Here is a 14,734-nt window from a genome sequence, read left to right on the forward strand (position 1 = left end):
GCAGAGAGACTTGTATTTTTGCTTCTAATAGAGAAGATGCCTAAGTGTAAGCCATGTAATTGCAGTCAGCTATCTTGCTAGCACAAACAAAACCGAGTATTCCGGATCAAACAGAAATTTCACCTAATGAGATTTAGGCAGTAATTCTCTCATGAATTTGATATACTTTGTTACTTCTTTCTCCTTTTGGAGCCAGTAAGAGGATATGTTAAGAGTTATACAGAGAAATGGAAAGGCACGTGCTTCATTTATTTTGCCAAATATTCACTATCTCCCCAAGTGTCTCCCCATTTATCTAAAATTGTGCCAGAAGCTTTGCAGGAAACATAAAAAGCACCTAAGATAGAGCTGCTATGAAAATAGCAATCACAGCCCACTGTAGTAATCTTCGTTTTCGGAGAGAAACATAATCTTTTCAGAATAATAAATATTGTTTATTTTTAAAATTACAATTTTAGGGAAATAAGTGATTGTTTTGAGAGTTATGACAGCCTACTAAAGAAGTTCTGTAAACTTTGATGCCCTGTTTTAAAATAGAACTTCCTGGCCGGGCGCGGTGGCTCAAGCCTGTAATCCCAGCACTTTGGGAGGCCGAGACGGGCGGATCACGAGGTCAGGAGATCGAGACCATCCTGGCTAACACGGTGAAATCCCGTCTCTACTAAAAAATGCAAAAAAACTAGCCGGGCAAGGTGGCGGGCGCCTGTAGTCCCAGCTACTCGGGAGGCTGAGGCAGGAGAATGGTGTAAACCCGGGAGGCGGAGCTTGCAGTGAGCCGAGATCTGGCCACTGCAGTCCAGCCTGGGCGACAGAGCGAGACTCCATCTCAAAAAAATAAAAATAAAAATAAAAATAAAAATAAAAATAAAAATAAAAATAAAAATAAAATAGAACTGCCTGTACCCGAAGCCAGAGATTCAGATTCTAAAGCGCTGGTGAGTCCTAAGAATCTTTTTCCCCGGCAAGTATAGAAGATTGCTGGTGTATGAACGGTGGAAAACAGCTCCAGGTGTTCCCTCTCATGGGGTTTCTTTTCTTTTTACTTCCTTTTCTTTTCTTTTTAATAAACAAGGCTCAATCTCTTCAATTATAGGACTTAAACCACTAACATAATTTTAGTGATCAGATATGAAGACAGGATGAGGATAAGGAGATGTGTGTGTTTGTACATACCTACTTTATTTTTTCTTGGACAATAACTTAGATCTAGAACTCGAGCTGAAATCTCAAACCCCATCGATCATACTACATAGGAGGTTGCCCACTCTGTCTAGGGTAAGACTTGACTGATCCTCCAGCGAATCCTTTAACGAAACAACACCTACTCCCTCTACGCCTCATCAGTGCCTGTCTGGGCCTTGCTTGTCTGCACGTAATACAGATGTTCAAAAATAGAGATCAAGCCAACAATCAGAGACTTTGAACAGAAAGACGGGCAAAAGATCAGCCCTTAGAGAAATGGCGGGGCTCTTTTTGAATGAGTTGAACGCGCCTTTGCTTCATTCTTCCTCCCCAACTGCCCAGGCCGTGTGTCCTGGGGCTTCTGAGATCCTTGGGTTCCTCCTGGCTCCTCCTCCCTCATCTCATCACCCAGCTACAGAGTTTGTGTTGGCATGAACCACATCCACTGGTCTCCCTGCTTAGTATCCCAGCTCCTCCACCCCCAAATTTCAACTGTCTAATCTGATGAACAGTTTCTAAAGGTTAGAAGGCCTTGCTCAGGAAACATAAGGTTTATTTAACTCAGGCCTTCTGAAGATAATGCCCCTGTTTTTCTTGTTTTTCCCAATAAAATGTCAGCTCATAGCAAGTCAATACAGAAATATTTTCTTGGCAATGAAAGCTTCTCTGCAACGTTCAAACTATGCCTCTGTCCAGATACAGGCCTGGCTTTGGCTGTGGTTCCCTAGAACAGTAAGGATAAGCATAATTTGTTATTCTTTTCTTCCTTCCTCTTTTTCCACATCATGAACATTCTCATTTTTTTGTTATAGGAATTGAGAAACTGGGTGAGGTTTCTAATTACTTCAGCAAACACAGGCAATCAACAGCTAGCGGTCACAACCAAGAAGAGAGAACATGGAGTCCGTTTGTTTTCTTTCGGGCTCTTTCCCTTTCTTTTTGCCAATTTCCACATACAAGGAAATAGCTCACAGGGCTTGCGCTCCGTGGATCCGAGCTACAGGAGGCCCCACAGAGCATTATAAAAACACATTAGTAAAAGATCATATTGCAAGGAGGAGAAGGCTGGGCCGGCCAGAGGTCTCTCCCCCTGTGCTAGGAATCCAGTGGCATGCAACTCAGGGCAGTGATGCTCATCTGTACCTCCTCGTTCATCCTGCACCATGCAAAATTGGCCAGCGGAGGCCTTCCTGCTGAGTCCAAATCATGGCGTGTCTGATATAGAAGGGGGTTCTTTGAAACAGGCAGCATCATCCTCGCACATTCCCAGAAGATAGCTGCGGTGCCTTTCCACTGCGGATGGGCTCCATGGGAACCCCATGCTGCTGCTTGTTAGCTACGAGTTCTTGAGGAAGATACTTCACCTCCTGGAACCTCAGTTTTTTCATCAGTGAAAAGAGGTCTACTAACACCCACCTTGAAAGCTGCCCTGAGATTAGTGAGAACAACATGCGCAAAAGGGGCTAGAAGATAATAGGCACTCAGTAAGGATCTGTGAATTGTGTCTCTGTATTTCAAATAGCTGACCTCAAGACTTGGCTTTGTGATAGGTTTTATTGTTTGTTTGTTTGTTTGTTTTGAGATGGAGTCTTGCTCTGTCACCCAGGTTGGAGCGCAATGGCTGGATCTCAGCTCACTGCAACCTCCACCTCCTGGGTTCAAGCAATTCTCCTGCCTCAGCCTCCCTAGTAGCTGAGACTACAGTCACACACCACCACACCGGGCTAATTTTTGTATTTTTAGTGGAGACGTGGTTTCATCATATTGGTTAGGCTGGTCTTGAACTCCTGACCTGGGGTGATCCACCTACCTCGGCCTCCCAAAGTGCTGAGATTACAGGGGTGAGCCACTGTACCCGGCCCTAGATTTTATTCTTCACCACAAATAATCCCACGTTGCTGATTTTTTTTTTTTTTGAATACACCTCTTTTAATAGGCATGCGAACATTAATGTCAACATTGCATTATGTATACAGTGGTCCCTCCTTATTGTTTTCCTCAGTTTCAGTTACCCTCAGTCAACCAAGTTCCGAAACTGTTACCTCACTAACTCTTGTGCTCTGGGGCCATAACGACCTACAATAAAGGTTACCTGAATACAGCACCGTGACACCTCAATGCTTGATCTGAGAACCTGTCCCGACCCGCGGGACAGTCGAAAGGGCCCTGGAAGGGGGAGTGGGAATGGAGGAGACAAGAAAACACACGAGAAACGGAGACAAGACAAAGAGCCTGATCAAGTCTCGTTTAATAATGGTGGTGCGATGCCTTATATAGGCTGGCAGGGGAAGAGGTTGGGCCAGGGTGGTGACGGGAGGCCGGGTCTTCTCAAATTACAATTGCGCATGCGCCGTGGGTTTGTAATTTTCCCGGGCGCGGGATTGCACCTGCGCCGTAGGCTGCATATCTTTCTGGGCACGAAAAGGTCGGCGCGCGCGGGAAAGGTTTGGGCGCGCGCGGGAAAGGTTTGGGCGCGCGCGGGAAAGGTTTAGGCGCCCGCGGGAAAGGTTTTAGGCGCGCGCGGGAACAGGTTATAATGAAGAACCCGGAAATGTGCCATTTTGTCTCCGCTTTGCGGAGATCAAGCAACAGAGGTCGGCTAACTCCGGGCCTTATGGCTCCGGACAAGAACCAAGGCAGCTACTGAGTGGCTAATGGCAATCCAGACTGAATGCAGACAGCACCAGCCTCTATCATGCTGCTGAGATCGGCGCCATTTAGAACATAAGCATGCTTATTTCTGGAATTGTTTGTTCATGTCACAATGCCTGCATCATTCACCTCATTTCATCGAATCACACGGGCATCGTATCATTCTCACACCATCACAAGGAGAAGGGTGAGTAACATACAACAAGATATTTTTAGAGAGAGAGACCACATTCACTTAACTTTTATGGCAGTATATCGTTATAATTATTCTATTTTATTATTTTGTTAATCTCTTACTGTGCCTAATTTCTACATTAAACTTTGTCATAGGTGTGAACATATAGAAAAACCATAGTGTATACAGGGTCTAGCGTTATCTGTGGTTTCAGGCATCCACAGGGGCCTTGAAACGTATTCCCATGGGTAAGAGGAAACCACATTGTACAGCATCTTTGGATGTCTCTAAGGGAAGAGGAAATCCATCTGCATTTTTTTTCCCAGAGTAAGGACAGAACATTCTTTGCACCTGACTTTCCTGCCTTTATTATTTAAGTCAGCACCAATATATACTTCATACAAAAATGCTACTGACTCAGACCTAAAAGGAGATCAAGTTTTTCCTGGTTTATACCTGGTTTATACAATAAGACAAAATATATGGTAGCTATATTAAAAGCATACACAGAATGTATCCCTGCGAAGGCTCCCGTCCCTGTGTCAGGATTCTACATGTGCCAGTTGCTGCTGGAGAACAGGACTTTTCCAAATGCAGAGGAGGGTAAGAGTGGAAGCATTCACACGTAGCCATCGGGAAGTTCCAGAATTCATGGGGTGTTGCTGAGTCTGCTTCTGGCAGAGCCTCAGTAGCGTCGTTCTCAGGGGTGCAAGAGAATCTGACCATCTTCACCGTGTCTTTAGTGGACACACAGATTACCCTCTCACCAAATGTGAGGGGCTGCACCTGCCACCCAAAGTTCATGTGTTCAAGTCCCGATCCCCAGTACCTCTAATGACTATTTGGAGAGAGGGACTTTCCCGAGGTAATCTGTGAAAATGAAGGCACTGGAGGGTATCCTAATCCAATATGACTGATGTTCTTACGAGAACAGGAGGTCAGGGCGTAGGCACGTATAGAGGAAAGATGGTGTGAAGGCACAGGGAGAGGGCGGCCATCTACAGGCCAACGACAGAGGCCTGGAACAGCTTCTTCCCTCACAGTCTTCGGATGAACCCAACCCTGCTGACACCTTGATCTTAGACTTCTAGCCTCATGTACTGTGAAAAAATACATTTCCACTGTTTAAACCACGCAGTTGATGATGCCTCATTATGGCAGCCCCAGCAAAACAAAACACACTAAATATCTCCCTTAATCAATTATTGCTCTTAAAGAAATTCTTAGAATCCTTGCCACCTGCTTTGCATAGCATACAAAGCCATGTGTTTTAGGAGGTATAGGGAAAACTGTGTGCTTCAGTGGAAAACCATTCATTATATAAAGCAGGAGTTGGCAAACTTCACCTGAAAAGGGCCAGAGAGTAAAGATATTAGGCGTGTGTGCCATGTGGTCCTCGGCTGTGACTACTTGGTTCTGTTGTGGTGACAGGAGGCAGCCATGGACCATAAGTAAACAGATGGGAGTGTTCCAATAAAAATTTACTCACAGAAACAGGTGGGGGCCAGATTTGCAGACACCTGGTGGAGAACACGCCATTCTGGGTTATCTGGCTCCCAGCTTTCCATGCCTTTGAACTATTCTATGACTCTATAATTTATAGATAACCAACAGCAATGCAAAATGTTGTCTGAAGACATGAAAAATAAATTCTGCCCGGTAGATGCAAGCATTCAATGGACTAGTCTCCCCAACCAGGGAGGAATTTGGTTTCCTTCCTCTGCACATTCGTTTTTTATTCCTGATGCAAAATTGCGTCTGTCCTTTGTATTCTTCTTGAAACTGGTTGTTGTATCTTACCATTTTCTCATTAATGAGTTAAGCAAAATCTTTACTGTGTGTTCATTGTTATATTTGTACAAGAGTCACGATTCTATCTATTTTTGGAACATTTTCCTCTCACACTGGATCAAGAGATTATGTTATCTGGGCAGATTAAAACAGCTGTATTGTGGCCAGGTGCGGTGGCTCATGCCTGTAATCCCAGCACTTTGGGAGACCAAGGCAGGCAGATTGCTTGAGGCCAGGAGTTTGAGACCAGCCTGGCCAACATAGTGAAATCCCATCTCTGCTAAAAATACAAAAAATTACATGGGCACGGCCCTGCACACTTGTAATCCCAGCTACTCAGGAAGTGGAGAGAGGAGAATTGCTTGAACCTGGGAGGTGGAGGTTGCAGTGAACCAATGTCACACCACTGCATTCCAGCATGGGCAACAGAGCGAGACTCCATCTCAAAAAACAAAGAAACAAACAAACAAAACAACAAAACATTAGCTATATTGTGGTACAAAAATGCAGAAGTCCCAGTGCCTGAGGCTGAGAATGCAAACTAGAATGGCGAGGCCGTTTCTGTGTCCTGGGCTGACGGGTGCCTCCCCAGGACTTGGGCGGTCACATAGAATAGCAGAGGATACTTGATTTGCATTTCAGACCTGTAATTTAATTGTTTGTGACCTTGAGCATATCTCATAAACTTTGCAGTCCTAAATGTTCTTGCTGCAAAATGGAGAGAGGAGTACATACATCACAAGGGCTCCTAGGAATCAGAAGAGACCATAAACCGGAAAGATTTTCACAGTGCACAGCCCATTCTCAGAGCACGGTAATGTGTTGACTAATTAAACGTAAGCAGTTATTATGATGAAGGCAATAATAAGGATATGTAGAAAGTTTGAGAGGATATGTGAAATGGCAAAGAAAAAAATGTCACTCCATCCTTAAGTTTGTCCTGTGGCAGCATTACATTCTTAGAGAGAACGGTAAACAGTACGTGGAACCATGACCGAGAGTATAACTCTCTAACTCTTTCATGTCTCGCAACCTAACAGCAGCCAGCAATTTCCTTGAACATTTTCTGCCAATGATTCAGATTTCCGAATTTTGTGATAAATAAGTAAGAAAGACTCACAGTCATGAAGCTATTCCCACAAAGGTTTAGGATTGGAGACAGGCTGTGCTGCTGTTGGGTCTAGACAGCCTGAGAAGTTTCTGAGTGCAAGGGTCAGATGACAACATCAGGCTGAAACAACACAGCCTAACAGGCCAGGAGTTCTGTCTTCTTGAGGATTGCTTTATCTTTCCTAGCATAGATCTATGCATGCAGCGAATCTCAAAACATGTTATATGTCCGGTATTTACTTTTTGTACATTTCTCTGAAGAAGTTGTTAAATACTTTTATTTATTTATGCATTGGTTTTAGAGATGGGGGTCTCACTATGTTGCCCAGGCTAGCCTCAAACTCCTGGACTCAAGGATACTCCTGCCTCAGCCTCCCGAGTAGCTGGGATTACAGGAGCATGCCACCGTGTTCAGCTAATAATTTTGCTTTTTTAATGGTTCATTCAGATTATGTCTCAAAATGCTTGCACACATCGAAAGCAAAACCCCACAAATTCAACAAATATGCAATGAGCTGTGACTATGCTGGCTACTAAACCAGAAGCATGAAAAATACAAGAATGAAGATGGCTTAGTCAATCACGAAGTGGTTTTCACGTCTCAGAGGAGGTAGGCAAGGATAGCCATAATTAGAACCCAGGGCGGGTGAGGGGGTCCTCCACTAGGGCTGACACTCCTGGGATAACATCCACCAGCTTCTAGCAAGTTGCCAGGTTGGTGAAAGTCGCTACCCTAGAAGAAATGCCACTGCAGGTCCCCTCAGGAGGGGCAGTCAGAGGGAGGGAGGACAAGGAATCCTTGCCGTGGCTCCTCTGCGATTAGCATCACAAGTGAGTCATGCGGAGGGAGGGGGCTCTATTTCTCAGGGTCTGTGCTTAACTCCTGCCATGAAGATAATATGCATTTTTTCCCTCTCACCATGAAAGAAACTCACAGCTGTCATTGTGCCGCAGAGGCAAAGTGGTATGATACCTTAGCTCAGATAAGGATAAGGAACCAGTTCCACATTCGCAGAGAGGCTCAGTTAACTCAGCAAGTGCTCAAACCCTCACAGCCCTGCCCTGGACCATGCATAGGCTGGGGACAGTGTTTGTCAAATTCTTTAGACTGCAACCCAGCTACGTTACACGGTTACCTAGCATGCACCTACGTGCACACACACACACCACACACACCACACACACCCCACACAACTAAAGCAAAAGTCTCATGAAAAATGTACTATTATCATACATGATGTAATCTGATGTTTTGTATACTTTTTTGTTCTCGTCCAGTTTTAAAAACAACCTGCCTCATTACATTTATTTCACTACTTTCCTCAAGTTCCCATAGGTCAAAATCCGTAGTGTGAATGAATAACACTGGCAGCGGAATTTTAAGATCCTCGAAAGGAGTTCAGTGTACTATGGGTGTTAAGGCCATTGACGCAGTTAACAAGCGAGAAGACGTTCTTGTATCCATAGAATTGTAGTTCTTAAAATCTTGCCTCAGAAGGAGTTCAAGTTTCTAAGTCTGTGTCTCAGTTTCCTCATCTGCAAAATGGGGAAACTAACAGTATCAATCTCCTCGTGTCATCATGACAGTTATATGGTTGTATATAAGTGAAGTGCTTAAAACAGCACGGTCTGAAATAAGACTGTTTGCTTTTGTGACATTTGTTATTGTTGACGCATTTACATACAGCAGATTCAGTGAATGGTAAACATAGTTTTGTTTTTTTAACAATTATTTAATCTTAAAAAAGTCATAACCAAGGATGATAGCATTTGCTTCCTCTCACTTCTCCGTTCAGGGTAGTGAATCAAAATTGCAATTCCAGGCCAGGCGTGAGCACCGTAATCCGAGCACTTTGGGAGGCTGAGGGAGACAGATGTCCTGAGGCCACCAGTTGGAGATCAGCCTGGCCAACATGGTGAAACCCTGTCTCTACTAAAAATACAAAAATTACCCAGGTGCGGTGGCAGGTGCCTGTAATCCCAGCTACTCACAGGAGACTAAGGCAGGAGAATTGCTTGTCCCCAGGAGGTGGAGGTTGCAGTGAGCCGAGATCACACCACTGCACTCCAGCCTGGGCCACAAGAGCCAGACTCCGTCTCAAAGAAAATAAAATAAAAAATTGCCATTCCAATGCGTAAGAGCAAATTAGCAGCCCCCATGGGGTTTGTCTTAATAATCTTTACTGAGTTACAACTGACAACAGTTCCAAATAATTTATTATGGGTACAAAATGCCAATAAAAATAATATTGGCAAACACTTATTTTAGAGAAACTGCAAGTTCCATTTCTGCCGTGAAGACTTTCACACAGGCTCTGGCCGGCTCCGTTCTGTTGGACTGGACTTCTAGCAGCAGGCGCGGCAAACTCACTCCAGGATGGGGCAGCTTCTCTCAGCCCTGAGGGGAAGATGGGGTCTGGGCGTGTGCCTCAACTCCAGCCCCGCGGGATTCATGACCGCCCAGGGCTGCTGGAGGACCAGGTGGTCAGCCCGCCCCAAACCAGTGTCCCAGTGCCTGAGGCTGTGAATGCAGACTTTCCTAAGAGGCTTCCTGGGAAAGGATTGTGGGAAAAGCAGACAGAGACAAGGCTTATCAGCCAGGTGCCAGGATCAGCAGGCAGACCTGTCGAACGAGGGCACACATGCTGCTGGCTACTCCGCCCTCTGGCCTGGCCCTCAGCCCTCACATACAGCCATCAGAGGCCTGAGCAAGGTACTGAAATGGAGGAAACGTACACATTGAAGAGCAGTCTCACTGCAGTCTCTGCTGTGCGCTGCGAGCATACGATTTCAATTCAGAAAACATTTCAGTGTTCTACCACAAGCCGGGCCTGTGTCCTTCAGACAGCACAGCTCCGCCCAGCTTTCCATGCTGGGGGCTAACTTCAGGCCACAGCCACAGTGGCTTGGCCCTTGGTAGGCATGTCCCTAGGGTGGGGACCTCAGAGGACCCTGGGTCACTCCTGCGGACCGGAAGCTGGACAATACCCAGTTAGCTGGAGCAGCAGAGGAGGAAAGTGGTGGCCACCTCCTTGTAGTCAAGAGGAATTTGTTGAACACATGTAAGACCTTCCTGGAGAACTTTTACACTGATTAAGGGGAATTTAAAGGTGCTTAAAAGGGAGGTAGACCGGTTAGGGAAATTCCAGTCATGAGTGTAACTAGGAGTTTTACCCGCAGCTTAGGAGGACCTGGGAAACGTGAGCCACTTTTGCCATCACACATGGCAGGATTTGGAACCTGGAACCCCCGCTGGCTCTGTGGATATGATTCAGAGATTTGCAAACCCAGACAGATTAAAAAAAAGAAAAAAAAAAAGAAGCAAAACTACACACAAAAGCAAGAACAAAAGTAAAAAGACCACATCGTTATTTCTTCCAATCTCTGATTGAGATTTAGCATTTTCCTCCACTGGGAACATAAGCACTTTCCTATCAGCCACTGCATCTTTATTTCATCTCGCAGCTTCTTCTGCAGTAATGACTTCATTACCACCCTTCGCTGCCATATCAGGACGTCGGGAAGCAAAGAGGTGTGTCGGCTTGATCAGCACACAGGTTCATTCCTAGAGAGATGAGCTTAGTCACGGAGCAGGCAGGAACGAGCACTCTGGAGGGGAGAGGCAGGCCCAGGAAGGTGAGTCAAGGCAGGGATTGAAACTGCAGGATGAGGGAGTCAGCGCCTGAGAACCCACTGGGCGGAGTTAGATAAGGAGAAATGCGCTCGGAATCCAGAGTTTAAATGGAGCCTGGGGTTTGTAAAGAAGAGTCAGGCATTCTTTACCTTGTCAATTCCGACTGCTTTGTGCACAGCTGACTCAGAGACTGGGTGGGGCTGCCCTCCTAGGTGAAACCAAACCGATTAGAAAGGCGGCTGGGGCCTCCAGATCCTGCGGGCCGCACCCTCCCGGCGTGAAGGGTATGCCTCATCTGTGAAACCAACTCTCCTTCATGAAGGAGAAATGCCCATTTTAAAGAAAATGGCTTCACAGTTGAGGCATGATGTTTGCATGCAACAGAGGCAGCATAAAAGGAGTTCTTAAACAACCTCTGTGCCAAGAACCTCTTCAGCAATCTGGTGAAGCCTGTGGGCCCCTTCTAACAATAATATTTTTAAATCCATAACATAAATACATCCGGCACCAAGGAAACCGGTTATATTGAAATAGCTATCAAAGGAAACCAAATATCTTGAAATACAGTTATCAAAATATTGAAGGAATTGTGATCTAGTCCTACGTGTGCCGCTTGATTAACTCTTTAAGTAACAAGATCTAGTACAATTCAGAAGTCCATAGTATTCACGGCAATGACATTTTAAGGCATTTGTCACAACTGCAATATGTTGTGGGGACATTTGCATTTTCTGTTGGTGACCAAGGGGCATTCATGTTATACCTTTATAGAAAGAACAGTGTGGCTCCCTGCGTCGTGTGGAATAGCGTGATGATGACAGGGGCAGTTTCGCTAGAAAGCAGCATTCATTGATGTTGCTGATGGACTTACGGGAGTCAAACATTCCATTTTTCAAATTCAGAGCTGTGATACTGGCTGGGCCTGGCGGCTCACGCCTGTAATCCCAGCACATTGGGAGGCCAAGGTGGGCGAATCACTTGAGGTCAGGAGTTCAAGGCCAGACTGGTCAACATGGTGAAACCCCATCTCTACTAAAAATACAAAATTAGGCCGGGCGCGGTGGCTCAAGCCTGTAATCCCGGCACTTTGGGAGGCCGAGACGGGCGGATCACGAGGTCAGGAGATCGAGACCATCCTGGCTAACACGGTGAAACCCCATCTTTACTAAAAAATACAAAAAACTAGCCGGGCGAGGTGGCGGGCGCGGTGGCGGCGCCTGTAGTCCCAGCTACACGGGAGGCTGAGGCAGGAGAATGGCGTAAACCCGGGGGGCGGAGCTTGCAGTGAGCCAAGATCATGCCGCTGCACGATTGCACTCCAGCTTGGGTGACAGAGCAAGACTCCACCAAACAAACAAACAAAAAAAAGAGCTGTGATATTAAAAATGGCTTGGAGGCATTGTTTTGGTTCAGAGAAGAGGCTCTGGAGTCAGGCCAACTGCTGTCATCCTAGCTCTGCCCTCTGCCCGCTCTGTAACCAGAGCTGAGTTCCTTTACTTCCATGAGCCTCAGTTTTCTCTTCGATCATAAGAGTACCGCTCACAGAGCTGTCATGAGGCACACATGAGACCATGCTCCGAGGTGCTTGGCACATGCTAAGTACTCAATATGTCTCAACGGTTTTAATTTTGTGTTATTTAGATGCAACATACACAGGCTTGAATGAGCAACGGAAATCCAATGGGATCCTAATCTGTTCAAAAACTCTTGTGTGGGCGTTTCCACAAATGGACCTAACCACACTCTACGTTACTGTCCCTAACCAGTCCCAGTAAGGCCTGAGGGTGAGCACAGGCCTTAGGAAACAGGAGATACAGGTCAAGAAGGAATGGAAAGCAGGAAAGGAATCTCACTAAATATGAGAGACCTTGTAGGGGCTGGCTTGGCTATGAATCCCAGGAGAGGTGAAACATTTGGGGCCAGAGCACACGGCGAAACGGAGGAGACGCTGCAGCCAGCACTGCCATAACTGGAATAGAAGTTTTACTTTTCCATAAAAATATTTTATCTAGAATTAGGAAACAGAATTAGGATGCTGGTAAAGATAATGCACTGATTATTTCTTTTCTTTTTCGCTTTGATATGTTCAAAGCGAAAAGTGTTTTGAGTTTCTTCAAATAAAAAATATTGGGCATAAGGCGTAGAGAATAAACCATCCCTACACTCTGGAAGGCTGAGGCGGGAGGATCGCCTGAGGTCAGGAGTTCGAGACTAGCCTGACCAACATGATGAAACCTTGTCTCTACTACAAACACAAAAATTAGCCAGGCATTGTGACATGCGCCTGTGGTCCCAGCTACTAGGTAGGCTGAGGTAGGAAGAATTGCTCCAACCTGGGAAGCGGAAGTTCCAGTGAGCTGAGATTGTGCCACTGCACTCCAGCCTGGGTGAGAGTCAGACCCTGACTCAGAACAAAAACAAAAACAAACAAACAAACAAAAAACAGAGTAAGGAAGAAACCAAATCGGTGCCCCCTGCATTTCAGCGCTTTTTCTTTCTCATGCTTATGAGATTAAATAATCTAAAAACATAAGTTACATTAACGGGGGTAGCACAGCATGGGGATTTTCTGTTTCTTTTTATTGCTGCTGTTGTAGTCGAAAATATTTTATTTAGACCCGAATAAAGCACCTAGTAATTCTGGAGGCCTGGTATAAAAGGCAATTTTCAAAATTGAACTTCATTTTCCCCTGGAACCTTCTCCTCGGAATTTCCCTGTATCTCCCAAGGCCCAGCTATGATCTCCCCGCTCTTCCCTTCAAATGATCAAACCAAAACTAGAAGTCAAACCAACCAACACACTGAAATTTATTTTTGGCGTGCTCAGGGTTTCCAAAAGAGAAGAGAAATCCCTATTCGTTCATAGACGCTGCTGCTCCTATCTTCACTTACCGAGAGAAACAGGTTGGAGAGCACGCCTTCGCCTTCAAAAGCAATGCTGCTCTTGGCATCTTTTGCTTTTCGCTTTGTATTCTTCAGACTGTTAGTAAAATGCAGAGCTGAGGAACCAAGGCCTGGCTTTGATTGCAGTCAGAGTCGACACAGGACAAGCCCTCGCCATGCCTCCTAGCAGCTCCTTATCACTCCCAATTATTACCCCATCACCTCGCATCTCCCGGGGTGCCATGTGTCTGCAGGAGTCACTGGGAGAGGTAATGGAGGCTTTCACCAGCTCTGTGTGTGCAACGCCAGGGCCGGTTTCCATGCTGTTATGAACAGCAGCAGTTGCTATCAAGGTAATTTCTCGACAGCAAGGGAATCTCCTGTTGCGGCCCTGCCCTCACCATGGCCGGTGCCAAGCAAGGGCCGAACTGTTCCTTGCAGGCAGATTTCAAGGAAGGCGTCGATGTGTTTCATGTGCTGACGAGGACAAATCCCTGTGCCCAGATTAGATTTCCAGAAACACCTGTGAATCTTGCCCACGCACCTGCAAGAAGCTGGTGTTTCTCTCTATGGAATTGTGAGGATGACCTGCCTCCTCCATTGTGCGTTAATAAAAAGCCGCAAAAATGCCATTCACACAGGCGGCAGTTTTCTAAAGAAAGGGGGAACTTTCGAAGCGCAAGGTGGTGTCTCCCAGGCAACACATGAAAGGAAGACTGCTAAGAATCATGTCAATAGTTGTTAGAGTTTTTTTTTTTTTAAAAAAAACAACTCACCTACACTTTTTAGTCTAAAATATATTTTGTCTTCTATCCCAAACTACAAAAAAGTCAACATGATTATTTCAGACATAGATTTACAGGAAAGGTTGAGACAACCGTATCGAAGATGGAGACACAGGATGGAGAGTTTCCAACTGGTATAGAAGGGTCAGGTCTGAACTCCTGAACTTCTCATATGCTCCTGCCACATTCCCCTGTCTTTGGAGGCAGGAGTTTTAGGGATGGCTGGCCCCACCAGGGCCCCCCACACCACCTGTCTCCCAGTTCCCCTCTCTGATTTGTTTTTGTTACTTGCCAGTGTTAACTGCAGTCTCTTTTTCACAGAGTTGGCTGTGCTGCCCGGGCTGAGGTTGCCGACGATCCGCTCTGTGCCAGCTGGCGGGCTGGCCGGCTGGCTCGGCAGGGCAAAGTGCTAATTGAAAGGCGCCCTCATCACCCAAGGCTCCCAGTCGTCTCCTTGGAATGGCTGGTGCTTCTGACGATGTTATCAAACAAAGGCTGTGGCCCACATTGGTGAACCGGGGA

The sequence above is a fragment of the Piliocolobus tephrosceles genome, chromosome X, assembly GCF_002776525.5.
Source record: "Piliocolobus tephrosceles isolate RC106 chromosome X, ASM277652v3, whole genome shotgun sequence".
NCBI lineage: Eukaryota > Metazoa > Chordata > Mammalia > Primates > Cercopithecidae > Piliocolobus > Piliocolobus tephrosceles.